At 41.9% G+C, this 26,917-nt stretch overlaps 1 protein-coding gene across 1 annotated transcript in view; it reads right to left on the bottom strand.

Moving 5' to 3' along the window:
- The window catches only part of HNF4G (hepatocyte nuclear factor 4 gamma), a 66,916-nt gene extending 44,847 nt beyond the window's left edge, over positions 1 to 22,069 (bottom strand). Inside the window, exon 1 of the mRNA XM_075415981.1 lies at positions 21,986 to 22,069. The gene's annotated coding sequence lies outside the window, so the exon portion shown is untranslated. The remainder of the gene's footprint in view (positions 1 to 21,985) is intronic.
- Positions 22,070 to 26,917: the final 4,848 nt, after the last annotated feature.

A 26,917-nucleotide genomic window follows, 5' to 3' on the forward strand; every position in this document is an offset into this window, starting at 1 on the left:
CACATAGCTTGGCAACATTCTTCAAATAGCATGTTCTCAATAGAAAAGTTGGTCAAAAACTACTCCGAGGAAAAAATTCTCCTTTCCATTTGAATTTTCAAGTGTCCAAACAGTATGCTATTGTGTGAAAAATGGCCTGCTGAAATAAAAAAATAATAAAAAAGAGCTATGTGTTGAATCATTGCATTGAGCCAGGATTTAAAGTAAAGCACTGTGTATAAATCATAGCATTTTGCTTAAAAGCACAGGAGAAAAAACCACAGACAGATACGGGAAAAAATAGATGAAGAAAATAATGGGAGAAAACGAAAACAAAACAATGCCCTTTTCAGGATGATTGAATTTTGTTTAATCTATATTTTACTCTCTGCTACATAATTTTACACTCTCGACAAAGTGTCAGGCAATTGGAACAGGGTTGGCAAAACATATGCAGCTTTTTGTCAACTTTATGCCTCCCTAAATTTAGCAGCCTTTTCTGAACAAAGAAACTAAAAATAAATCAGGAAACAGTGTCAATAATGGAATCTGATTTATCCAGCAATAAAAAACCTCAAAACATTTTTAATATATTTAAATAGAACCTTTGTAACATAAATAGTGGTAAAGAGACTTGACCGGCAATGAAGAAAAAAAAGTGATTTGTAGCTGACTTACACAGACGACCTTCTGAAAAAAAATTACACTACCTATATATGCTGTGGCTTGTTTACTTACATGTTTAAACTATTGTAAGAACTCATAGTTAAAATGTGGCCAACATGTACTTTACCTAATCTTAATAGCAAAAGCTGGCACTGAAGTCTTGGATAAGCAAATATATTCACCTTAATAGTTACAATTTTAGTTTCCAGAATAAAAATCAATGTCAATTTACCTGCATACTGTAAATAAATTAACAAAATATGCAGAAAAAAATAATGTCTACAGATTTATATTATTATTTTATTTTCATCGCACACATATAGTGCTCTTTTGTGTATATTGAGAGAGAGAGAGAAAGAGAAGGTTATGCAGTTTGGCTTAGGGACAATTTTATGAGAAAGTCATGTTTAAATGCAATACATTTATCTTTAAGGAAATGTGCTGATAAGTTTAAAAGTTCAAAAATATACATTTATATAAATACAACAGATTTAAGTCTGGATTTTCTCAGAAGAAAACTTCCAAAATTCTGTAAACATTCACCATACTAATTCTTTGGTCATTGGAGTAACATCATCAGAGATACCTGACAAGAATGATAACTACTAGTTTAAGTCATAAATTTGATTAATTTATACAATTTTTCTGAAAAAGAATACACAAAATAATGGCACTGAAAAATTAAAAAGAAAAAGGAAGCAAGCTGATTCTCAAAATCGGCAAAGTGTTAGTTAATCCAAATATGAAAAATCCTTAATCCAAGTTTAAAAAGTTCTTTAAAACTTTAGCAAATTAAAAAAGAAATTTCTACCTAGCTCTAACAATAGTTAGATGCAACACTGAACTCAGATTAACATTCACATCCGTTTCTGCCAATTCTTTATTGCTTCTTGATGAAATAACTTACTAGGTCAAGAGCTGCAGCACAGTGCATTTTACCTCCCCAGCTAGCCAACAGGATTCATCTTTTTTCTCTTTGGGAACTTGTGACCAGTGACAAGCGGAATGATCAACCACCTTTTCTACAACCTCTGGGTAAGATTAATTGTGTCTCACCTTACAAGTCACTCAAGTCCCTGAAATTTTTCATTCTGTTACCCTTTCATGTCAGTCCTCTTGTTCCTTCTCCTTTTCAATCTTATTAGGCTTTTATTTTCCTATGCTAATGGACATAGACTTTTACCACTCACTCTGATGAGTTCCTAAGTGAAACCATTGCCTGTCGGAGGTATGCAAAAGTAATTGTATTAACTGTACCAGAAGTGTTAGTAGATTGTTGCTTTATCAAGCCACTCCTCTTGGTGTTCTAACATCTCTGCATTAAGCTAAACAAATATGAACACAAAATAAACTTCCACTATTTAACCAAATTTAGTCATAAAGTATACGATTCAGTAAGAAATCCACACAAAAGAATGTGCAAATTATTACAAAGCAGCATGAAATCTGAAACAATAGCAACATGCACTATCTCCTAGATAACACTAGGGGACAAAGGACAAAATCCCTTTCAGTTTTTAAAATAAAGTATATCATTCAGGATATTTCCTTCAAACAAATCTATGAGGAAAGCTGTCTAAAACACTTGGTAACATGTAAAACTACAAAAGATATTTGAGGCTAGAAATAGTAGTAAATCTAGAAATAGAATCAGATGATGGCTTGATGGCAAGTCTGATAAAAAATAATCAAATTTTACTCAGACTAAGAGAAGAAAGTTTGCAGTTGTTTTATGCCATAAAAGGTAAACTCTGCAATTGTTATACACCATAAAAATATTTGTTAGTGTGTTTATAAGCTGCCATTGATTTTAGTTGAAACATTTCGTTAGTTATTGGAAGACATGGTATAGAAAACATTGTGCAAAGCAGTCTCCAGGAAATTAAATAAAATTACGAGATGAGATGAGATGAGATGAGATGAGATGAGATGAGATGAGATGAGATGAGATGAGATGATAAAATGTGAGGAGATGAGATGAAACAAAAAGAAACAAGAAGAAACAATGCGATACATCAGCCTAGATATGTTCTTGTCATAGAGAACGTTCTGTCCCCATCAGTTCTAAACACTGAAGAAGGTGGTGAGCAGAGAGATCTTAGACCTGGTTACAACTCATCTTCTCAACAAAACATCAGTGGACAAACTGAAACGAGCAGCACACACAAACCACAGATCAGCAGTAGATCAAGTACCCACACAAACCAGAGCTGCAGAGATTTTTCAAAAGTATTCAGGCACCTTAAGATGCAAATGTGCACTGCAAGAGAACCCACAGCTCTTGATAATGGCTGGCCTCATGCTGCTGGGAACCAGCATACTGAAAAGCATGATTCTCAACTGAAAGAGTAAAAGAAGGAAGGACAAGATTGCTGGCATTCAGAAGAGGGTGAATAAGAGCAGGTATCCTGTACAGAGACTTCTCCAGTGAGGATTCCCTCTTACACACACACACACATAGCCACAGTATTCACTGCACCACCATTCTCAACAGGAAAGAGAACCAGCAACCGCACCTATTTCTGGTGGTTTTGATCACCCTGTTCCTTTTTGCTGGCAGAGAAGATGATGAGTTTACAGACAACACGTAGGAAAGGTAGGGTGTATTTCACTAGGTGTCTACTTGTATCTTTTGAGGCATGAACCCCTTTGAAAATCTAACCTCAATCCTAAGTATCCGCTAGAGAAATGAGATGGTAAGAGTTTGCATTTGCTAGATCTCTTTTTGTGTTAAGGTCATCAGTTGTCAATTAACTGTAAATGATTAAGGAAATCACAAAATGGTAGCAGGCAATTTTTAGAGCCCAGTTGCAGGTGAACATGACATCTGTTTTATGAAACAAAGTGTTGGAAAGTACAAACATCCACTCATTAACCTGTAAATGCCTTTTTTGTAGTACACATATCCTGATAAAAGTGCCCAAGTTTTTTTTTTTTTGTTTCTTTTTTTTATTCTGCATGGATAGGAATTTCACAGGCAAAGTATGCAACTAACAAATCTAAAATAAATACATGATAAATTTTAATTTAAATGCCTCTAAATTCATTGAAATAACTAAAATAATTTTAAATATTTGCAATATTAACTAAACCCATTTTTCCCCCAGATTGGTTTCCATGTATCTGAACTGCATGTGACTGTACTATCAGCAACATTCTGCTATACTAAGACAACACAGTCAGTAGCAATTGAGAAAACACATTACACATAGCGCTTAGTTTGCCATGAAATTCTAGATGAGTTAATGACAGATAATGGCCTACAATTCATGTATCTCACTGATACAGCAATTCAAGCGCACTGCATCAAGGCTGCACTAAGTATAATCAAATGGGCTTGCAGAAAAACCATCAGAAATTACAAAACACTTAATAGAAAGAAAGTGACATGCTTAGAAGTCCCGTGAACTCAGTGTTGTTCAACTGTTTTAACACATCTGTTTTATTAGGATTTCCAGTGGGGAGTTTGTGGAGAAAAGAACTAATGTGTCAGTGCTCATTAGTACCCTGCTCCTTACCCAAAGCTATTAAAATACTTACAAAAACCTGTCCAGTATTACTGTGATAGCTGCCATCTTGACTGACACTGAAATGACATGTAAAGGGTACCTTTGCAAGCTTTGTTTCATCTTTTTAAGTGGGTTACCAGGTCCAGATCTGCTACTTAGGATATAGATGCACTCTAGATGTACCCTGTGGCAGTAGGTCTGAAGCAACAATCTTGCAACTTCATGAATCAACTCCTTTCAAGAAGCCCTGGTGAATATATTGAACAGTAGAAGTCCTCGGATTATCTGTTTATCTGGACAGGTCTATGTGTGACTTCGTTAGCAATTCCCTTTCATTACGAAAGCTAACCTTAAACCTAATCCTAGCCCTACCCTTTTTTTTCTATCTATTAAACAATCATTAATCCAGGAAAAATCCTTCCATCTTAACCCATGATAGCTTTGTTTTTTTAAGTGCCTTTTCAAGGAAATTTGCCACAGGCTTTTTGGAAAATTAACTATACTGTAACAATGTCTAAAATCACAACCAGAAAGCATTTCAAAGCTCCTAAGCCTGACATGCCTCACCTTTGCTACATATTCTATTGCAATGAGTTCTGGAAGAGCACCAGCCCCCTTGCTTCCCTCTCCCTGACCTCATCAGCAGGAGAGGAGCTATGGCATGTGCTTTCTCTCTCAAGACAGTACAATCAGGGAGCAGGACACAGGGAGTACACACCACCAGGAGGCCCACTGAGGCACACCTATGTCAATAACATCCTTTTCCCTATACCTAGTGACTCACTGAAAGAACTGCAAGCTTATGTAGTGCGCACTCCCACTGTAAAAATTCTTTTTACTGGAGATTTAAACTTTTTTTTTTTTTTAAACAGACTCACCTAAAATAAAAAAATCCACTCTGTGATCAAAAAGCCACTGAATTTCACAAATAATAGATGCTGGAGCACAGACAGTAGAAAAGCATCTAATTATTAACAAATGTCTATATTAACTTGTGGTGGAAGATCCATTTTTTATATGATGCATGTTATTTAATTTTTGTGGTTTGGGGTGGTTTGGGAAATGCTAAAATAAAGTGAAGTAAAAATACACACACAAAAACCCAAAGAGGCACTACTAAACTTGAAACATCTTTTGCTATGAAAAATATAAGTAAAAATTCAAGAAACACATAATCAGACCAAAAAGACATTGGAGTAAAATTTGTCATAAGAGATCTGGCAAAACTAGTCTATTTCCACAATAAAATATAGCCTGAAGCATAAACTTCACCACTATTTAGTTTTCTCAACTATCTTTATTCAACTAATAGCAATACAAATTTGTGTAAGCGTGTAGATACAGAGATCTTCTGTGTAATCATATTGCCTAAGTATACGCTTTTAATTAATCAAAAGCAGACATAATAATTACCTGAAGCAGAGTTACTGGTTTTGCTTGGTATTACCTGTCCATTGTCTTCCACAAAAATAAACAGGAACAACAGAAATGTCTTTGCCCTTCTGCTACTGTTTCAGTGGAAATCTAAAGATTCAGGCTTATTAGACTCACTTGCTATAAATTACATAGGGTTTGACATAATGTAGTTAATTCACACACATAAAGATGGACCCTCTACACAAGTGTCATCTTTGGTAGTGATAGCCGCTTCTCAGTAGGAAGAATATGCTTTATCTACATAAAGAGACTAAACCAGCTCAAACTGCCTTATTAACAACAGCTCCCCTAAGCAAAGTGTGCATCAAAATTTAACACCAACACACCATTTCTTCCAACACCAGACATTCTTTTCACCAGAAGAAACAAATTATCTGTGTGTGTAAGAGTGCCCTCTGGTGAGTATGTGCCTGAGCAATACGCTTTCATTATAAGGGTAAAGAGAGAGGTTATGTGGCAGGGCCGGTAAGTGATACAGACAATTTTGCAAACTGAATGATTTCAAAAACAGCAATTAAGAAGTTAGGTGTTTTGAGATAGTAATTACTTTATGCAGTTGATTTACGCTCATTTTTTTAAACACAAACTTGCATGAAGAAAGAGACAGTAGCCTTGACTAGATGAAGATTTATGAGTGCTACAGACAGCATAGCTACTTTTATGGCTGCAGACATTATAGATCCTAAGCAAACACTGATAAGTCCTCTGTTCTTCTGAGAAGTATCCACCCACCAAGTGTCCTGACATTGGAAAGCCCCACAGTTTTGATAAGAATAAAGACAAGCTAACTGTAGCAAATAACTTCATTCCTTAACCCAGCTGAAAACATTCATCAAATGTTTTGCGGGCAAGGGCTATGTCTTCCTCCATTGCTGGACAATGACCACTGCATTTTCAATCCTACTGAAATGTATATATAATATATGTAAAATTTATATATATACACACATGCATAAAATACATGTCTCTATATATGTATATAAGCATATAAAAATTAAGTTATTGAACCAAATAGTAAAACTCTACTTTCAAGAGGTTTAATTGTCAAGCACAACTAAAGGTACTTCATAAAAAAATAGCTGATACTAAATTGGAGTGGTTGAAGCCTCAAAATACCATTCTGGTCTGGCTTATCACCTACTGTCTGAGGCAAAACCAAGAGTAGCTTTACCGGGAGTGTCATGCTCCTTCATCAGTACCTGCCAGTTATCACATATGATCCGTCTGTCAACGCATTACTTCTCGCCTCTGCAGTGCAACCTGAACTACACCAGTGTTCTCGTAAATGCAGGAAGACTTAGGGAAGTTACCAGAGCTGTTAGTATCTGTGATGTTCGCACTGTGTAAGAGTGAGAAAGTGAACTTAATGAAGATACTACCCTAATCAATTTATCTGTCTCTTAGGATAATCATTCTTCTCACTCATATTAAATATGCCTCATCACCCTCTTGCTTTAACTGTGGTGACTAATTAACTTCACAGTTTTTAAGGAGGGAACTTGGCAGTCCCACTCTGTTGTCTAACAAATAACAAGTTGTCCCCAGAGGACTCAAAGGAATCACTTCCAGTCAAGTTTCTTTGGGTCAGGTATAAACATCAAACAAAAAGTCATCTCAGCAGGTGGCAGCAAGAAGTATGGGGGAACAGGATTGGTAAAATGTCTTCAGCAAATAAAAAATCTAACTTCTACATTAATTTGCAGTGTTCAGTCAATTTATTATAGAGACTGTAATGGTTACAGCAGATGTTGTAGGTCTTGATTATACTATACGGCTCATTACTGTTATGCATAAGTCTCCTCTAACACATTTACTGAACACCTCCAAACATTCAGCTTACTTACCCAAAACAGAGAAGGACAAGCTAATTAATTTTATACAAAAAACCACAACCAAACGCGTTGTATGTTGTAAACAACAACAACATATTACAAAGCTTCAAAGAGTCAAAAGTTCTCCCTTCTTTGCAAATTGTCACCCTGGCAAACATGTGGATTGAGTAAACTCTGTTTTTCAAAATCTAACCCCGTTTCGCCAGAAAAGACCACATGTGGAAAATGAAGTCAATTTGATTTGTTTTGGCAAATAAAGAAGGGAAGGGGCTGCAAAAGTCAGGTCTGCAGTAGAAATATTTACTTTACTGATAATACTTCAGCAAGCATTAAAGATCCTAGAGCAAAGGCTACCTTTTTATTATAGCTGCAAACAGAATTCAGCCTCATGAGACCAACAAGCAACACCGTACTACATGAAAAACACAGTAATTGTTCAGATCAGTTTCGGGTCTTCTCTGAACCTCAGATGTATGGTAAGTTAGAAGTCGGCAAATTAAATTACTGGCTTTTAAAGTATCCCATCATATATTTTTGTATATCTCCACAGATACTTCTAAATTAAGGCAGCTGTCAACATAAGACTTCATGCAGCAGCGAAATGGAAGAGTGAAATAATAGTGTAAGATGTCACCATCCCCTTACGCCAGAGAAGTAAGAGCTCAGTACAGTCACATTACATTAAGCGTTCCTCACTGGTGAAGTAATTGGCAGCTGAAAGTGCTAGGATGAGAACATGGTTATTTCTGCCAGATTGATAAATTTGGTAAAGTGAAAAAAAATTATCTGGATTAGCTGCATGCAAATCCAGTGCAAGTAACACAGAAATTTAAAAGCAAACAAGCAAATAGAAAAAGCACACTTCTGAAGAAAACCTTAGCAAATTGACAAAACCTGACCAACTTGTTACAGTCCTCCTAAATTCCAAGCCAACGACATCTGACTGCAAACGGACATTTTCTTCAGGTGCTAAAAGCAAGAACATAAAAATGTCGGAAATACTGTCCTGCTTCGGGGTTCAGCCCAGGCTTGTTCCGCTTGCTGCAAAGATCCACATTCCCTAGGGCGCAGCGCACTCCCTTGTGTGCCACCAAGGCCGCTGCCCGCCGCTTCCTCCCCGCACGTTCGTAAAAGGAAGCTTTACTGACATTAACTCCTTATTAATCAAAGGCAAAGTAATTCTCTCCCTTCCACCCACATGAGAGTCGACAGTTCTTTGGAAACTGGAGAGCCCTGACAGCACCCCTGGCTTCTTTAGCTCAAAACAGTGCATCTCTGTCAGTGCTGTGGCATGACTGCATCAAGCCGACTTTATTCTCCTGTTCACAAAGGGGTACTTCACATGTCTTAGATCAGTCACAACTTGCCCCAGTAGTTCTAAAGGAAAAAAGAAGAAAAATAAATACACTATTATTCTAGATTAAAAAAAAAAAAAGAAAAACAAACCAACTTGCAGAACACACAGATTTCTCCAAGTGCTACTGATTTTCCTGTGCATTCCAATACCTCAAGGTGCTCTGACAGTGCAGTTGCACAGTAAATAAAGTAAAAAGAAATCCACTCTAATCAAATCTATTTATTATTCCTTTAGCTGTATTACACTGAAAAAAGAATGGACTCTGGTTTGCTTTCTTTGGGCTGTGGGATCACACCATTACAGATCCTTCAACACAAAGTTACAAGAAAAAGCAGGAGGAATTTTTTTTCTGGTTTTATCAAGTTTTTATAGTGTCTAGATTTTCCATCTCAACTGTTCTTGTTCAAACTAAATCTAGTTCAGGGGGAAAAAAAAAAAAAAAACAACACCTCATTTCCCTGAGAACCTAGTTATTTTATCTACCTCAACAACCAAGCTACTCTACCTTGTCATTTCAACTTTCACATATTTTCTTTTTGTGTATTAGTTCTATGATTCAATGAAATCTCATCTCTTCAGCCCACTGCCATAAACTACTGTCCGGAACAAAGCTCTCTCTCAAGTTCAATCTCAAACAAAATGAAAAAGAGAAAATCACAAATGCGAAAGTAGACCACAACCAATCCTATGGGACCCATTCTCACAAGGTCTGCAAGTTATTTTGCTTCATCAAGTAAACCTGAACTACTGGAAGGTGCTATCACCTCTTTCGTTGCCGAATGAGAAAGTTTTAATAAAAACAAGACCTCCTTCCAGGGACACTGGAGTGTCAATGTTAATCACTGATTTGGCTGAAATACACTTCTTGATCTTCAAAGTAAAATACAAACAGCTGAAATGTTGTTTAAATAAATAGAGAAGCAGACTGTGACACATCTGGTGGTATTACTGTTGCTAAACCATTATTACTATAAATAGCAATTATTTACTGTAATGGTAACAGCTAGAAATCGTTAGTGCTCATCTGAGTTTACTCTCAGACATTTAACAGCCCTAGAAATCAGGAAGGCAAGAAAAACCTTTACATTTATGTCATCTATACTTCTGCACGAAGCACTGAGCTGCAGAGGATCTCACGGTTTAAAGAACTTTCAGGGAGGGATGACTTTCTTTTTGTTTCAAAATGTAGGACATTTGTTGCACTTTCTTATACTGCCTGCTAAAAGCTTTGTAAGTTCTGTCTTCAGCTCTCTACACGCATTTTTTTCTCCTATTCATATGCTTTTAGGAGCTTTGTACAGAGCCCCACCTGCTAAAGCCTCCTCAAGAAAGCTCTAGTAGCTGTAATTCATGGGACTGGATTATAAAGCTACTTCTTCAAACAGAAATCTGGAAAACTCAAAAAATAAAGCATTTATGTAGCAAACATTTATAAATGCTGGAATGTGAACCTGTGAGTTAAAAGGACTGAGCAAAGAATCTGTTAAGGTTCTCCAGAGTTAGAAAATACTTTGTTATATAATGGTGACTGCAAGTAACTTTGGCAATCAAGAACAAGCAATTGTCTGTATCCACACTGTGCCATTGTTGAGGTACAAGCTAGGCAAGTCCACACAATTTTTCCAACAGAACTACGTGTAAAGGGAGTTAGCACTGAATTAAGAAATTAGTTTCACACAATGATAGTGCATTTTAATGGAAATGATGGAATTCATTTTTCCCCTCTATCACAGTGATTTTAAACTGGTGTAACTCTATTAACTGAAGTTCAGTCAGCAGAGAAATCAGCAACAATGTGCAAAAATGGTGTGAATATTCCCACATGATAGCAATGAGGTACTAATAATAGCATACTGATTCTGATACTGCTAGAGTCTCTGCGACTATTAAAATAGTTTCATTTCATAGTACTTAGAATTTTTTATTCAGCTACAAATAGGAAGCGCTATTAATAAAACTACTTTTTAATTCTTCAGCTGTGCTTTTAAAAAGTTAGGTTGCATTGAAAAATTGCATTTCTTCATGACTTTTCAGGGTAGTACCTCTTTCTTATCAGGTTTACCCTGACGTGATTCCATAAGTGTGCATGCGGTACAGAATGAGAAATTAATGAATTTGACAAGCTGCAATATATTAAAAGTAGGCCTCTAACATGCATATGTATCCACACCTTGTATATATACACATTTCTCTAATTCTTTCAACTTTCCCATTGCTGTACTATAACATACATCTATTGCTACTACTTTATCTGGAAAATACTCGTTTTTCATGTCTCAACATTTTGTTTTCTTCCAAGCAGAGAATCCTTCCTTTGTAGACTCCTGCAAGGCTCAGTTCTGAGCCTTCTGTTCTGTTGTCTCTCAGGTCATCACCTTACTACTTCCTAAGCATCGAACCTGAGGTCATCAGACACCTATAATCTTAACCACCACACCAGCTTCAGTGATGCTTATCTGTAGACACTTCAGTACCTGTTAACATATCTCCTTCTCCTTTGTCCCTGCTGTTCAAGTAAGTTCTAGGCTTATGACACCAAAGCTCAAGATGTTCCCAAACAAAATGTCTCTTTCATTATTTACCTCTTCTCTCTGCTCTTTTTCAGCTGCTTTGATATTTCATAATTTCAGCATCAATCTGGTTCTTCTCCTCCTGCATCTCATCTGCTTGCAAACTGCTTGCTGATTCCTGAAACGTCCTTGGTATACAGAAATTTCCTTGGCACACAGCCAGAATGTGGGTTTTTTTCCCAAAAAAACTGCGAGGGCAACAGCTTACTCAGAATCCCAGACTTAGCACTGCAAAGTTTGCACATTTTGTCCCTTTGTGAAGATACCTCCACCTAGAACTCCAACCCTGTTAAGTAGTTGCTACGACTGATGTCTGAATTGTGATCTTCCTGGCATAGCGACTCCAGGTGTTGGAGGCCAGCAACTTCATTTCATCCCTTCTAAACACAAGGTGGGAGAGTAGAGCCTTTGGAAATATGCCCTAAACACATCTTCACCAAATTCCTCATCTTGATTTTCATCTGCTTTCAGTTCAGCTACATCTCTTTCTGCCCTAAAGCCAAGCTCTCCAGCCCTACAGATGTACAGACTGTAACACACAGAATGATGCTCCTGCTCCTCATCCAAGAGTAAATGACACAAAAAGAATACATCTCCTCCAACAACAACCCCCTTCCTCTCCAAAGTGTTTGACTGGAAGAAATCTACAGCGATGCAAGAAGAACATGGTATGCCACATTTTTTCATGCTGCAGCTGTCCACCAACCAGCTACATCTCGTACACAGCCAGCTGTTCTTCTTGTGTCTTAGAGTACTCAAAGGACAAAGAAAACCAAGAGAAAACAAACAAACAAAAAAGCCAAACAAACTCCCAAACACACACGCAAAAAACCCAGGCATACATGGTCAGCCTTTGTACAGAAAAAATTACCTTTGCACACTGTTCTTGTTTATTAGTACTCAAGCCTATAAATAACTTGTACACACTCATTTTTCTTAAATAAAAATGTTGTAGAGACACACACAGACTGTAGAGACACACATAGAAATTTTGGAATGAGCTGTTTGGACGTAGGTATCAACACAGACAAAATAGTCATCAAGGCTCAGTCAACAGGCATCTATAGGCATCAAGAAATTGCTCAGGGAATTTAAAATGTGTGGGATTTTTTCCTTCATTACAACCAACTCCGTTTCTTAATACAGTTTACTAAATCTTAATATTTTATTTAAGTAACAGTCTACAGTAAGGTTCTTACATGTGGGACATCATTCTAAGGTGTTCTATGTGAAGTTCCTAGAAACTGAAAAATGTGTTGTTCAAGACTTAGACTAGTCAATTGCTTATTCCAATTTTATTTTAAATTTTATGTTTTCCTTTTAAATATTATTTTAAGGATCTATTTCAAAAAAACACATTGAAATATTTATTGCTTTTGGCTTTATTTTGGTGGAGATTATTCTTAATAATAAATTTAAATCAGCAAAGAGTTTGCTTAATTTAAATTTCCTAAACATTGACTGCATGTTGGAAATATAGTAAAAATTAATTACAAAAAGTAAGAATTGTTTAATAAAGCAGCTGTTAAAGGCTTTGCTTTTTCTTACAACTGTATCTAGTAGAGCTGCATTTGTCTTGGTATTGCTTCACATTTTACTACACAAAAAAGTGGGTGTCACTGTACCTCTAAGCAGAACAAATCTTATTTCTTCACACATCCATTACGTATGACATTTGATATTTTTCTAACTCAAATAAATGCCTATCTTCAGTTTTTTTCTGTAGGTCATCATCAACCCCATCCCATTTATTTAATCTGGCATAATTCCCATAAGGTTACTACAAGGAATTTCAAAGATTCAGTATCTTTATAGGTTGCCAGCTATGAGTAAAATTAACTGACTCTTTCTCACACTAAAATCTGCTCAAAGAACTTCCAAAAAACTCACTGGAAGTTTTATATGAAAGTCAACAATATTCTTCTATGTCGTATGGTGTCTTTCCTCTCAGGAACTCAATGCCTATTGCTTTAAATGTCAACTGTGCTTAAGTATAGGTCCCGTCTCTAAAACATGTAAAAAACATGTAAAACACGTCTATTCACATTGACCATCCACCTTCTAATGGGAAATTGCATGGAATCTTTAGGAATGAATTTAAAGTGCTACATTTAGTTCCCATGAAAGTGAAGTAGCAGATGAAAGAAGGAAGAAAGGAAGCAGTGGCATCATACCACCTACAGCACACTGTGTATCATCACTAAGTGTTTGACAGACCACAGTTTGAGAACCACTACTCTGTTGAACTATAAACACAGGTATTTACAGACTATCAGATATATTTAGTGTCATAAACTTCCCCTTTGGTTGGGAAAATTAAATTACATACACTGTTTAATAATAGGTGGCTGGTTTGTTTTCTTTTTCTTTTATTCTTTCTTAAATTACAAGGCTAATGAGGCACACAAAATGATTCTAAATGAATTTAGAAGAGGATGTAAGGCTTGCTTTATGCGAAGGTTATTGATTTTCAACAGGAATCTAACTATGTCACATACTAACAACACCATTAAATGTTTTGTATCAGGGCAAGAAGGCAAGCAAGTTGCAGGCTTGTATGATTCACGGATTTACTCCCAGACATAGGAAATATACATTCATCCAAATGTTGTATCTAATGCTTGAGATATACTACAAGTAGTTACCAGTGTTCCCAGCCAGAAAATATCCTTGTACACACACAAGTTCCTCTTGCAGTTCTGACTAACTACATTGACTCTAGGGTCAGGGTCATCTCAAATACCCAGCACTGGGTCTGACCCAAAATAAGTTAGAATTTTTAATTCAGTGGCATTAGGATCAGGATGCAGAGAAACAGGCAAAGATGAAGATGTTTGTGTTCTTTGGCACACCAAATCCAAACTGTATGTGGAAAGCATCTCAGTTGAAAGAGAGAGATTCCAGCAAACAGCAGCCACCAGCAAGATGCAGATTTTTCTTGATATCTGAAAAAAACATGTATTCACTCATCAAGGATTACAGAACACGCTGAATTTTTTATCTAGCTAAGAGCAATGGAGCATCTTTAACTTTACCGGATCACAAGCTGCACTTGTGGCGGACAGATATCTCCTTTCCGGAGAACTGCACTACACAATCGGTTTTCAAGATTTCTAAACTGTTAGTGGCATGATGCCAAGGCTTCCCAAAGTTTCTACTACCAGTTGTACTGGTCTGAGGTAGAACAGAGCTCTTAAACTGAAAAATAGAAATCTATTACTTTGATCACCTAAAATTATCAGACAAGGCAGACAAAGAAGCTGTTTTCATAGTAACGTCCCAGAGCATATTGTCTTTCTGGGTTCGATAATGTGTCTAGTCCTAAACAGCAGCTTCCCTACAACTCTTTAAATATGTTACTTTGCCAAACAAATGAAACACTTCTGTATCAGAAGACATTTTGCTTCATGGCTTTCCTTGTACATCTGAGGCTTAACAATCGCCTTGCTGGCTTTAACTGCTCTACAATGCTGCTTTTTGTCCTCTTCTGGAAAGCAAGAGACCAAACTTACAAATTCAGGGCTGCTACTTGCAAAAGGAGATCATAAAGGGTTAAAAACTTTGCTGCAATCTCATAGATATGTTCTTTGGGCCATTCTAGGCTGTGTCCATTTTCTACTTACCAAGGTTTTTGCAATTCATACATGTATCTCACTTTCAGAATGCTCATTTACCCTCTCTGGTACCCTAGAAACTTGGGAATGATCACTGAGAGAGTTTTTATTTTCTACCTCTTTCAGCTTCAAATACATCTTGGGAAATAAATTACTTGACCTATTGGATTAAAATAAGATAGAAACTCCACTATTAAGCTCTGTACTAACAAAAATCATGGCAAAATTTCTGTTAAAATCTGAAGCCCTTTCTCAGCCACAGCGTCTGCAAAGTGCCTAACCTGTCCTTGCCGTTGAAATGTAAGCCTATTCAATTAACTTTCCTGGGTTTGCTCCATTATTAAAAAGGTCTTTACAGACTTGCTATTGGAAAGATTACTATAGTGGAGTTGCTTTCCTATTTACCGCTAATCAACATGAGGTTAAAAATGAGAAATGAGTTGCCCTCAGTCAATTTTCAAGCAGGCAAATACCCCTACCATTATATATCCACCAGTCACCTTACTCTTTTTGGTAAGAAACAAAATGACTGATTTTGTTGACAGAACAATTTGTTGATGTCTGGCCACAATACTCTAAAACTTCAGCCTCGGCTCTCCTCAGAGTTGACCATTCCTTCCAACAGGGACAGCAGAGGTGGGCACGCACCCAGACCTCAGCCGTGGAAGTTCAACATCCATTAGATCAACACCAGAGTCCCTGTATTCGACAACTTAAGAAACTATCCCAACTGCGGACAAGGATATGTATTAATTCTGGCACCTTTGTTATGGGGACAATGACCTTCAGGAGGGGTGGGAGATGAAGCAGGCAAGCAAGCGGTACTAATGCCTCAGGCTCCTTCAGTTGTTTCGGCTGAGCCTGAAAATGGAAGTGAAATGCATCAGCCTGCATCAGGGAACTTGTACTGTTTGTTCTCCACTTTTACTTACCTGCAAACAAGGGCATCTGAACGAAGCCTGAAAAATTTGGCTGAGGAGATGGACCCCAAAATCAGCCAAAAAGCTCAGACCAGACTTGTGGTCTGTGAAGCACAGAATGCATCCATATTTTTAAATGCAGTATGGATTGTAAATTCCTGGGAGCTGGGGCTCTGGTTCATGCAGTTTACGTTTTACTCACAATGCTAAATAACAGTAGTTAAGGCGATAGAGACCCTGTAAAGTACTTTTTATCCAAGATAAGTTCTTTTCATCTTAACCCACTTGAAACCAAAAAAAAGCCATAAACAACAAACAAACAAAAACCACTCACAAAGTTAGCCTAATTGATTTGCAATTAGCTTAATGCATTTTACATTTTTACAACTAAAACTTCTTTCCCCTAATCCTGAGACTACTTTTTGCTCTTTGGGGACATTCAGTGGAAGCTTCCTTTTTTTAAAAAAATTTTTGCAGATAGTGTTTTGTCTTTGATATAATGATCTGGTTTTCCATGCAAACTTTGGTGTCAACACCAAACTCTTAAAGAGACTACTTTGTATTCAAGTAATTTATTTAGAAGATTCTGAAACGAAACACAGCAAGATAAATCTCATATTAAAACTGAGTGCCTTCCTTTGCATTTTTTTTTCCCTCTTACTATCACGGCCAAAGTTATTCATATTACTATGATCAAATCTAAAGTTCTGCCTTAACCTTATGTCAGGTCAAGTTCTGGCACTTCAAAACTAAAGTAAATTAAAAGGTATTGTCTCTGAGTCTCCCTAAACCACTCATTAAAATTACATGTTTAATATTAATGTAAAAAGTCACTGAAGCTCAGAGAGTCAGATAGATAAAAAGGAAAAAAAGAAAGTTAAAAGCTATAGTATAGAGTAAGACACTGTGAAATGTGAACTGAGACAGGCTTGGAAGACATTAAAGCCTCTTTAAAAATGTAAATCTTTTTGAAACGTTTTGGATTTGGACATTAAAGCCAGGAATATCACCATTTTCCCAAAAGGCAGGAAGGATATTAAAATAAGAATAACACATACCTATTATGTAGGTAGTGTCTACCACCAAAATTAGAACTAGCAGTAAAAGCTATGCATTGTTTTTACCGTTTGTAAGTAAAAAGTCTAATTCTATTTTTGTGAGGATAAAAGAAGAAATATGGATCCAAGGGTAACTGCCCAGAAACGATATGAAGCTACACACACAGCCAACAACGTACGGGATCTCTGTCCCACCTAACAGGGTCACTGAGCAGCTACCAAACGATCCCGCAGAAAAGCCTGTTTTCAACTTGTTCAGCATTTGGGGGGAAGGGAGTAAAAAACAGGTGAAGTATTTAGCAATTTGGTGAAAAAAAATCCTATCCATTTCCAAAATCATAATTTTACCCTTGGAACTACGACAGCGGGTACCAGCCAACACCTGACTTACACCTATCAGGTGCAGAGAGAGGACAGTGAGTGTGTATTAATGTGCAATCACAGCGTGGTCACCATCTCACTTCTCTGAGTAGTGTCTAGACCTCTGCCCAAGGAATTTCTTCTGCTAAAGTAATGTCAGTCTGATATTTCCTTGCAAAAGGAATAAATATTATTATCCTGACGGGAATAGCAAAAGACACTGTCTGCAAGACACTTTGGGGTGTGATTCTGAGACAAGTGGTAGCAATAAGAATCATCTTTCTCATCATAATCATTTAAGAAAAAAAAAAAAGAAGAAACTGTTTATCTGTGGGTGGCACAAAAAGTGCCTGAGATTCGTGAGGAAACATGGTCATTGCAATGCGCAGTCTTCAAGCACCTGGATCAGCTCTGAGAGTATGAACTGGTCCCGCTCAGTGTCCAGTGCTGATACTTTACATGTCAGCAGCTAATGAAAAAATGCCTTGTTTAACAAATAAAAAACGAAATTGGTTCTGCATAACTTTCTGCCAGTGAGACCTATTTTGGTTAGCAAGTAGTTACTGATGGACATTGCTGCTAGGTTTTTTTTTCAGACAAGTACAAATCAGGCTGGTGTAGCCTAGCAACCCCATACAAAAATTATTCTCAGAAAGAGGATTCTCATTTCAACATTCCAGCAGATGCACTATCAATTGCAAGCTGAATTGTATTTGCCATCTCACAGAGGCTCGATCCCCCTCTCCCATATGAGCCTAATCCCTGTGTTTGGGCAGGTACTGTCACACATACACATTGAGAAATTCTCTTCCATCAGAGAACTAAATACAAATAAAAACCCTAAAGTCTAGGGGCAAACTCTACCATGCTAGGAATAGACAGTGGAAACACACTATTTGTGTAGGTCTATTGCAGTTGGATTCCCAGATAAACAGAAGGCAAGGAGAATTCACACAGCACCTTGTATACTGCTGACTGTAATGTATGTCCTTGTTGCCTGGATACCTCTAGTGAATTACGGAGAAAGGGTGCGAGTCTTTTCCCTAGTCAGTATTAAATAAAAAGATCCCAACCTACTACTCTCCATAAGAGGCTGAAGATGCATATGGAGGCTTCCTGCACCCGTGCAAGCCGAGTGCCAGAAAGAGACAGGCTGAGCCTGGAGAATTTTAAATCTCATGGGTTGCCGTGCCGCGTTATGAACTAGATCTCGTACAATTCATCATCCAAGTTGCAGAAAAATAGTACAAGAACTCAAAATAATGAATTCTGTCATTTCCAATAGAAGTGTGAAGGGAGAATTATGAATGAACCTTTTAAAAACACGTATGTGGAGGGAGATTGCCCTTCTACAAAATGAAAGCAGCAGGCTTCTATTTAAATGGCCCAATCCAGAAAGCGAGACCTTTCATTTTCAATTAACTTAAATTGACAATTGAGAAAGGTTTGAAAATGTTGTTGGAGCCTTTCAGTTTGACAGATCTCAGCTCTGACATTACACGCAGCATTCTGACCTGATTTTTAGGGTGTGCTGTTTTAAAATTGAAAATTTGAAATGAAAAATATTTGATTCAATCAAAGCTGTTGCAAGACATTCAAACATCTTAATCTGTTAGAAATGCATTTTCCGAATTTTCTCATCATGATAAATCGTATAATGTATTTAAATACATTAAAATACATTAAAACCTAAAAGCCGTGCCTTCCTGCAACCTCATATTATTTTATGTTGCATTGATACTTCCGCTGAGAAGTTGAATTCTATCACAGAAAATATTACCATGTACAACCAGTAACTATTTAGTACAGAAATAAAACCTTTCTTTACATTCTACAGCAGTCTACGATACCAGTCTACATTGCCAGAATAATGCAATTATCTATTATTACATATTTCATATCAACATGACACTATATAGGAAAATCAAACTAATTTTCAGGCTTAATATTCATTTTTAAACAGAGAAATGGAAGACTTCTGAACAGCTGAACCACTTCATTAAATAAAAAATGAAAATAAATAAATCAGAGAATATTTCAAAGCTCAAAAGCAAGAGACAACTCTAAAATCATCAAGAACTGAGTCAGAGATCTCTGCATTGAAAGAGTCCATTTATCAATTAATAAATGGAGTACATGGCCCCTGCTACTTGACAGATGTAAAAGCACTGTCTGCTCAGCTCCGAGCCACATTATAACACCTATGCAGTCTTAAATCAGTTGTGAATTGTTATTGTTTCGTTATAATACACTCAATTCCCAAAAAAACAAAAGCAAACAAAAAAAAGTTGACAACGTTTTCTGTCACGTGGGTTGCCACATTACTAGTTTTGAATTTTTTTCAGGAAGTCTCTTTCAATTAATGACCTACTAAGAAGAATTGATACTGTTTAAAGTAATGTTTTGTTTCTTGTAGCCAGTGGAAACTGATGTCTGTGATGCAGATTTGCAAGTAATACTGATGAGATGTGCTGGATCCCATTTTTCCATCCCAGTCATAAAGAGCTTGAAGAGACAATAGGGATGAACCTCTTGCAGTACTGAGTCCGTAAGCACATGATATAAATTCTGCTACAAAATTTGAAACAGGAGCCACGTCAAGCACCAGGACCAAGTTCTGTTCTTGCACTACTGTAGGTGTTTGGTAAACTCAGCGGGATCAAGTAGGATTTGATTCAGAGATTCAAATTTGGCCAAGCAGTACTAGGCCATATCTTGAGGAATGGGAGTAGCAAAGATGTGTTGATACCAGAGCGCCTTTGTTAGGGAGTTGGTCTGGAGATGATTTAACGATGTGCGCAAATTAGCAGTAAACATCACTTGGCCGTACAAGGAACTGGTTATTATAGCCGGGTCACAGGAATCCCATTTCCCTCGCTGTACCTCCTGTGTTCTTCCCTGGTGGGTGGCAGGATAGAGAGCAGTGGTAGCCCAAGGCCACCTGAAACTTTTCCCAGTACGCTGCCTAAGGGTACTTACAACAGCTGCCTTGGAAATGCAAACAGGACCTCTGCATTGCTCTGGTTTTACACTACTGCTACCAAGTACAAAATTGTGGAACAGAGGCATTCCTCTAGTTACATGAGAGAAGCTGCAGAGAAAGTTATGCTTTGTGCTGACAACACACAAATTTCGTGTTCTGGGAAATGAGTCCAAATGCATGAGCTGCTACAATCAAAGGCTAACACCATGAACAAGGTAACAGTATCCTGATTCTGCCCTATACTTTTTTTTTTATTTATTTATTAAGTGAGCTGTAGGCAGCCTAGTGCGCTTCAGTACGAGAGAGACAGGGAGCTGAGTACTGGGCAATGGAAATAGCACTTTTAAAATTCTTTTTTCCTCTCAGTGCTTCAGAGACTGAAGAATAATGAGAAGTGTGAGCAGAGTTACAACTGAGCATTTTGTCCCTTTTTCCCTTACTATATGACTATAAAAAGAAAAGAGGAAAAGAATGAAATTACCAAAATAGCGTTCATAATATTTGAAAATCACCTGCATGTATATAAATGTTTCGTATGCCTCCTATGTAAGTTGTAAGAACTTCTGTTCTTAAGGAATATGGAGAATTACATAGCACTTTGTAGTTTTCTTTAGCGTGTAACAGACTCGGGGACTTTGAAAGCTGTGTAGCGTGAGAAGTCTTATTCACCAATTCAATTTTAACAAACTTGGCACCAATTAACAAAGATGTTACTCTACTGCCTTTGTAATACGGATGAGAAATCATAGTATATCAAAGTATGTGCAGCAATGTACAAGAAAAGGCCTACACAAAGGAAGGTCCAATTTAACGCAGCCATAGTTTACTGTGGAATAGTATTCACCGCCGCGAATGTGCAAAGTAGCTTTAAAACAGCGTTATCATTGCAGCCTACTGTCTACTTCACAAAACACTTGACTGTATCTCGCATCTCAGTGTACAGAAACCGATGTTCGACTCACAGGTGTGACATCTGAAAGTTGGCTTGCATTAAAGGTAGCCCATAAACAGTGCACCTGCAACACTGGCCACACTGCTGGATCCACTTGCAAAGCTCATCCTTGGCTTGCTTTGCCCGTTTCACGTTTGAATTTTTCTGTGGGTTTTTTTCCCCCTAAGGGGAGTATTTTGGGGTTCTCTACCAAGTCGTCCATCACTGGCTACGTGCTATTACTAGGAGCAGCCCTACAACAACAAATCCACCTGCCGCACAGACGACCATGAGGGTGGGGGCGGAGAAACAAACAAGCGAGGCAAAACCAAAAAGCCTTTGGAAATTCTCCCTCAGCCCGGCGCAAAGCCGCGACCTGGGCTACTGCGGAGCCCCGGACGCCAGCGCAGCCCCCGGCAGCAGCGCGGCCGGGGCCGGGGCCGGGCCGGGGCCGAGCTCCGCGGGGCTCCCGCGGCCGGGACACGCACGCACCCCGCCCCGGGGGCCCGAGGCTGCGCCCGGCGCACCGCGTTACTCCGGAGCGCCCCGGGCGCCGACAACAGGGGCACGTGACCAGACGTATTTAAAAAAAAAAAAAATTAAAAAAGAAAGTATATAATTAAATGCGCCCTGCCCCCCGACCGGCTGCTCTCCGCTTCGCCACCAGCCGGGTCAGTTGCCCCCAGCCCGCACGCCGGCTGGCCCCCTCCGGCGCGGGGCTGCGGTGTCCCTCGGCGGCCGCCGGCGCCGCCAGCTCCCGGGAACTTACCGGCGGGGCCGCCCCGTCGCTCGGCCTCCGGCGGCGCGGTCCCGGCTCAGGGCGGCGGCATCCCCCGGGCCGCCTGCCCCCCCCCGCACCCCCCGGCTCCCCGCAGGCGTCCCGGCGCCGGGCTGCGCGGCTCGCTTGGCGCGGCCGGCACCGTCCGTACCATATGCTGCAGCGGGAAGCAGCAGGAGGAGGAGGAGAGAGTGTGTGGAGGGGGGGTGCGGGGGGGGGAATTAACTTTGCTCAATGGCGACAGGGCAGCAGCCTCAGCCCCGAGCATCAGATCGATTTACTAAACAAACTGAAACGTGGGTGGGGATGTTAAACAGTAACCAGCGGCCTCAATGAAAACCGAAAGCCGCTGCCGCCAACAGCGGCCGGCCCTGCGCGCAGCCCGCGCCCCGCCGCCGGGCGGGCCTGCCGCTCCGGGCCCGGCCCCGCTGCGCGGCGGCAGGCGGGACCCGCGGGGCCGCGGTGGGGCTTTGCCCCGGCCCCGCTGCCCCCCGGGCTGGCTCCGCGGCGGCGCCCCCGGCGAGCTCTGCCCCCCGGGAGGGGCCAGCCCAGCCGCCCCGCAGGGCCCCGAGCGGACGGCGACCCCCGGGCCGCGAGGCTCAGCTCTCCGCCGCCTTCGGGAGCCGCGGGTTTGTGGGCGCCCGGACCTGCAGGGTTCCCCGCGGCGCGGCGCTCCCTTTGCTCCACTGAAGCAGTCACCGAGGGGGGGACGAAAGTACCCCCTCCCCCCTTTTATTTGGGCGCCTGGTTATGTCAAAAAACGGGACGGAAGACGGGGATCCGCTGCAAACTCTGGGTTCCCTGCGCTTACAGGCACCTCGTCGACCTCTTACCGTCGGGGAGGTCGTGACATGAGGAAGTATTTATAAAATAATAATTGTCATTGTCCTCCGACACTGAATATTCACAGACCCGAAACAATAATCGACGCCCTGCCCATGATATCACCAGCTCACACCCACAGAGGCATCAGGAAGAAAGGAAATAATTCGAGGCAGCGAAGGTGGTGTCTTGTCTCTCCAAATATGGTCCGGGGGGAGCCTCCTTGGCGGCGTGAGATGAGGACATCTGGCACAAGTCCCCCTGCCAGGGCGAAGAAAGTCCCCGCAGCCAGGGACTGTCTCGCCTGGGACGCGTGAACGTGCGTGACTCACTTAACTGCACCCCCGGGTCGGTGATTTAACGACACTCCCGCGGGAGGGGGGCTACGCGGGCTCTACCCAGGAAGGAGACCGGGAAAAAACATATGAGAAATGTTCTCCTCCTCCGGCCTCTGAGCGCGGCCGGTGATTGATGGGTCTCCCCGGTGAGGAGATCAGCGAGTTTCCTCCGCTTTCCCACCGGTGGTACCTTGCCACGCTGTTGTATCTCGTTAAGATGGCCAGTTCCTCATTTCCAGAGTTTGCCCGTGGAAGCTCTGGATCCGATTTCTAGGGGCTTTCGATTGTCCCTTGGAGGTAACAAAGGGAGTTTTGCTTGACAGTTCCCTCTCCCCATTACGAAACATTAATAACGACTGGAAATAATTGCCCAGATAGCCACAAGGAAGGTGTAAATACATCCCTAGTCCCCCGGTGTTATTTCACAGGCGGTTTTTAAAAGGCCAATAAAAGTCGCCGAGGAAGACTTGTTCCTGAGAAGTTCTTGCCCATCTCCTGCCGCAGATAAAACACTGCAGGCAAGGGCAGCGCTGACAATGAAATAAACGTTACTGCTGCTGGCTACAGCGCGCCTCGGAGCAGTCCGCAGGCGCAAACAGCCGCTTTAAAAAGTGACTGTCACTTACAGGAGGGTTGCTTTTCACCCTTCTTCCGAGAACCTCTGCCATATGAGGTCAGCTAATAACCAGTTTTCTCATATGAATAAAGAGGATTGGTCGGAGTTTCTTTGCTATCTTAATTAGAAGAAAGTTTAACATGCTAAAGCCGAGTGGTCATCTGTAGCCAGTGTACTTCCACACTTGCATCTGGATGCGGGCAGATTTGATGGCGGCGGGGGGGGGGGCTCAGAACGTTTTGATTCCAGTCACTTCGGCGTACACAAACGTTATTATTATTCTTCCTGCGAGAAAGGTACTACATGGTGCCAAAAGCAAATAGCTTGCAGAATAGTAAATGGAATTCCTTTCCTGTGCGGGGAACATTTGCGCGTATTTCTCATCACATAAGGCCACGTTTGATTTAACCTTAATGTAACTAGTGGGTTTCATTTCGACTCCAGCGTTTCCTTAAATGGTTTTTATGAAGTGGTTGCCTCTTTCAGTTACCAACAACGTTTTTGAGGAAGAGTGGGGGGCAGCATAGAGTCCCTTGACGGTCACCTCACCGCCTGTGCTACCTCTGAAGCAGCGTTTTCACGCGTCGTCTCCGCGATGGAATCATGCCACAGCCCGAAGAGCGGCAGTAGCTGTGGCTTGCCCCGGCGCCCGTGGCTGGGAGCCCTTCCCGCTTCCCCCGAGAGTGAGGGCTCCCGCCACCTCCAGTCCTGTGTCGTCGTCCCCCCCCCCGCCCCCGCTGAGGATGGAGCACGAAGGCGCTGGGGCAGCGGCGGGGACCCTCTGCTCGGGATCCCTGAAAGCACCGGCTGGGCCGTGCGGGGCAGGAGACGTCCCTCCTGCTCACCGCATCTGCCCCCCCAACTCCATCCCGGAAAGCAGGGATGGGAGACGGTCCTGAGGTTGTGGAGGGGAGAAAATCCGCTTAGCCTTTTGCAGGGGAGATAACGAATATTTCTAGGCGCTGACTTCAGGGGAGAAGTCCCGGACAGTATAGTTTCTGCGCCGATTTGGAGAAGCCCCTCTAAGCCTCTCGGCTGCGTGTGGCTGTGGCCGCAGACACCTCCTCGGCAGCTGCCCGCCGGGCTCCCGCCGGGCAGCCCCCGGCCTCCTCCGCGAGGGTCTGCCCGTCCCCGACCCGCCCCTCGCAGCGTCCGTCCGCCCCTCGCCCGCCGGCTGATGCGGGGAGGGAACACGGGGGGCTGCGGGGGCTGCCTCTGAGGGCTGGGGGTCAGGGGCTGCGGCGACAGCCAGGGTCGGGGGCAGGCGGCCGCCCACCGCGGCACCCCCGCCCGGTGTCCCCCCTCTTAGTGCCGGTATCATTAACCTGCCGGTGAAGCAACCGTTTGTGTGCCCTCTCCTCCTCCCCTGGGCTGCTTTTTCCCTGTTACTGATCCTCGTAAATCATTTATGGGGCACCGGGCGCTTCTCTCCTCGCAGGAGCTTCCCTTGAAAAACTTTCCCTTCTTCAGGCGAGCGCCTTTTCTTTGTTAACACGAATAATTGATAAAGGACCCCAACGTGTCTTCAAAAACCATCTAAACAGCTGCCGAGAACTAGAGTCACTTAGGGTCATGGGGTGCTCCTGGCTTTAAAAGCGCGATGCAGGAAACGATCAGGACCAAACCGGCTGAAAGAAACAGCGAGTTTTATGTGGTTACCTGAAACCATAAATGGGAAACGCGGTCTGATTTTACAGGTTCTGGTACCGAGCGTTCGAGCTGACTTCTGCAGAGCCCTTTCCGAGGACACCTGCCGTTCGGGTGCTAACTAATGTTCCTGGTGTTTTCTTGCCTCGGAAAACAGAGTGAAAGTGGATTGTTCAAAAGAAAAAGAAAAGCTGTAAACCTGTTAAAACTCTGAATTGTGAGATTACGCCGGCACCACGCGGCTGTGAACCGTTTTCAAGGGCTGCATTAGAGACCCTGTTTTCTTTAAAGGTTCCCTGGCTAAACTATTAATTGCCAGGGTTTCATGAAAGATTTGCAGATTTTACAATCATTTATGATCTGTGCAATAAAAACTCAGAGATACGGGCAGACTGGTTCAAGGTGTAATGCAAAGATGTATGAGGTGCCCTTGGCAACTATCTGCGGGTGCTGTTTGTATTCTCCGAACACGCCCTTCGCTGCAATGAACATTTCTGCAAACCGCGGGCTTGGGTTGTTCATTTCCAGAGCTCCGAAGGCTCACACAAAAGAGCTACAGATTTCAGGCAGGGGAATCAAACGATTGTAAACTTATTCTGGTCGTCCCCGTCCCCCCCTCCCGAAGAGTTCAAATGCAAGGGAGATAATTACCCTCGACGAAAAGTAAACTTCGAGGGAACATGTATGCCTTTCCCCCTGGTCAATTAAAAGCCCGGAAGAGAGCGGTTTGGAGCGATGGGAGCTGTAGGGCTCTCCTGGCCCCTACCCAGGCGGAGACCGCGTTGTTGTCCGCCGCAGCAGAAGGCGGAGCGGAACCCCCCGAACCCCAAGAAAGAACCCTCGGAGGGTGCTGACGGCCCGCCAGCGACACGCTGTTTAGGAGCTTCGCAAGCGAGCACCCTGGGCCTTCTAAAGATTACCCCCCGAAAGATCTCTGAAGATTATGCTAATGACCGCAGGTTACAGGAGTTCACTGCGAGAGCGGAGAAGCAAAACCAGCCTCCTGGCGGCTGCCCGGGCTCATTTTCCGCCTCTCTTTTCAGACGATTCGCGCCCCCCCGTCCGTTCCCCTCATTAGCAGCGGGGTAAGTAGGGAGGGGAGGAGGGGTCCCGCTGCCCCCCTCTATCTGACGGGGGAAGGGGCGGCTGCGGCTGCGCGGGGCCGGTAGCGCGGGCGGGGCGCGGGTGCCCTGAGGGACCCAGCGGCGCCACCTAGCGGCGTCGGGCCGCGCCGCCCGCCGGCCCCGGGAGCAGGCCGCGGCGCAGCAGGGCCCCCGGGAGCCCGAGCGAGGGGGGGAGCTGCCGCCGCAGCCGTAACGACCGCCCCGGAGCGGGAAAGTGAGCAAAACCCTGCCGGCGCGTCACTTCTGAATCGTCATTTACGCGCGTGTGGCAGGGGAGGAGGAGGCGATCGGCAGGCGAAAGGTGTCACGCTGCCCGAATGCTTCGTTCGCTCCCCCTCCCGCCTTGGCCCCGTCACCCCTCAGATGTTCATCATGT

Source organism: Opisthocomus hoazin, chromosome 3 (assembly GCF_030867145.1).
Source record: "Opisthocomus hoazin isolate bOpiHoa1 chromosome 3, bOpiHoa1.hap1, whole genome shotgun sequence".
NCBI lineage: Eukaryota > Metazoa > Chordata > Aves > Opisthocomiformes > Opisthocomidae > Opisthocomus > Opisthocomus hoazin.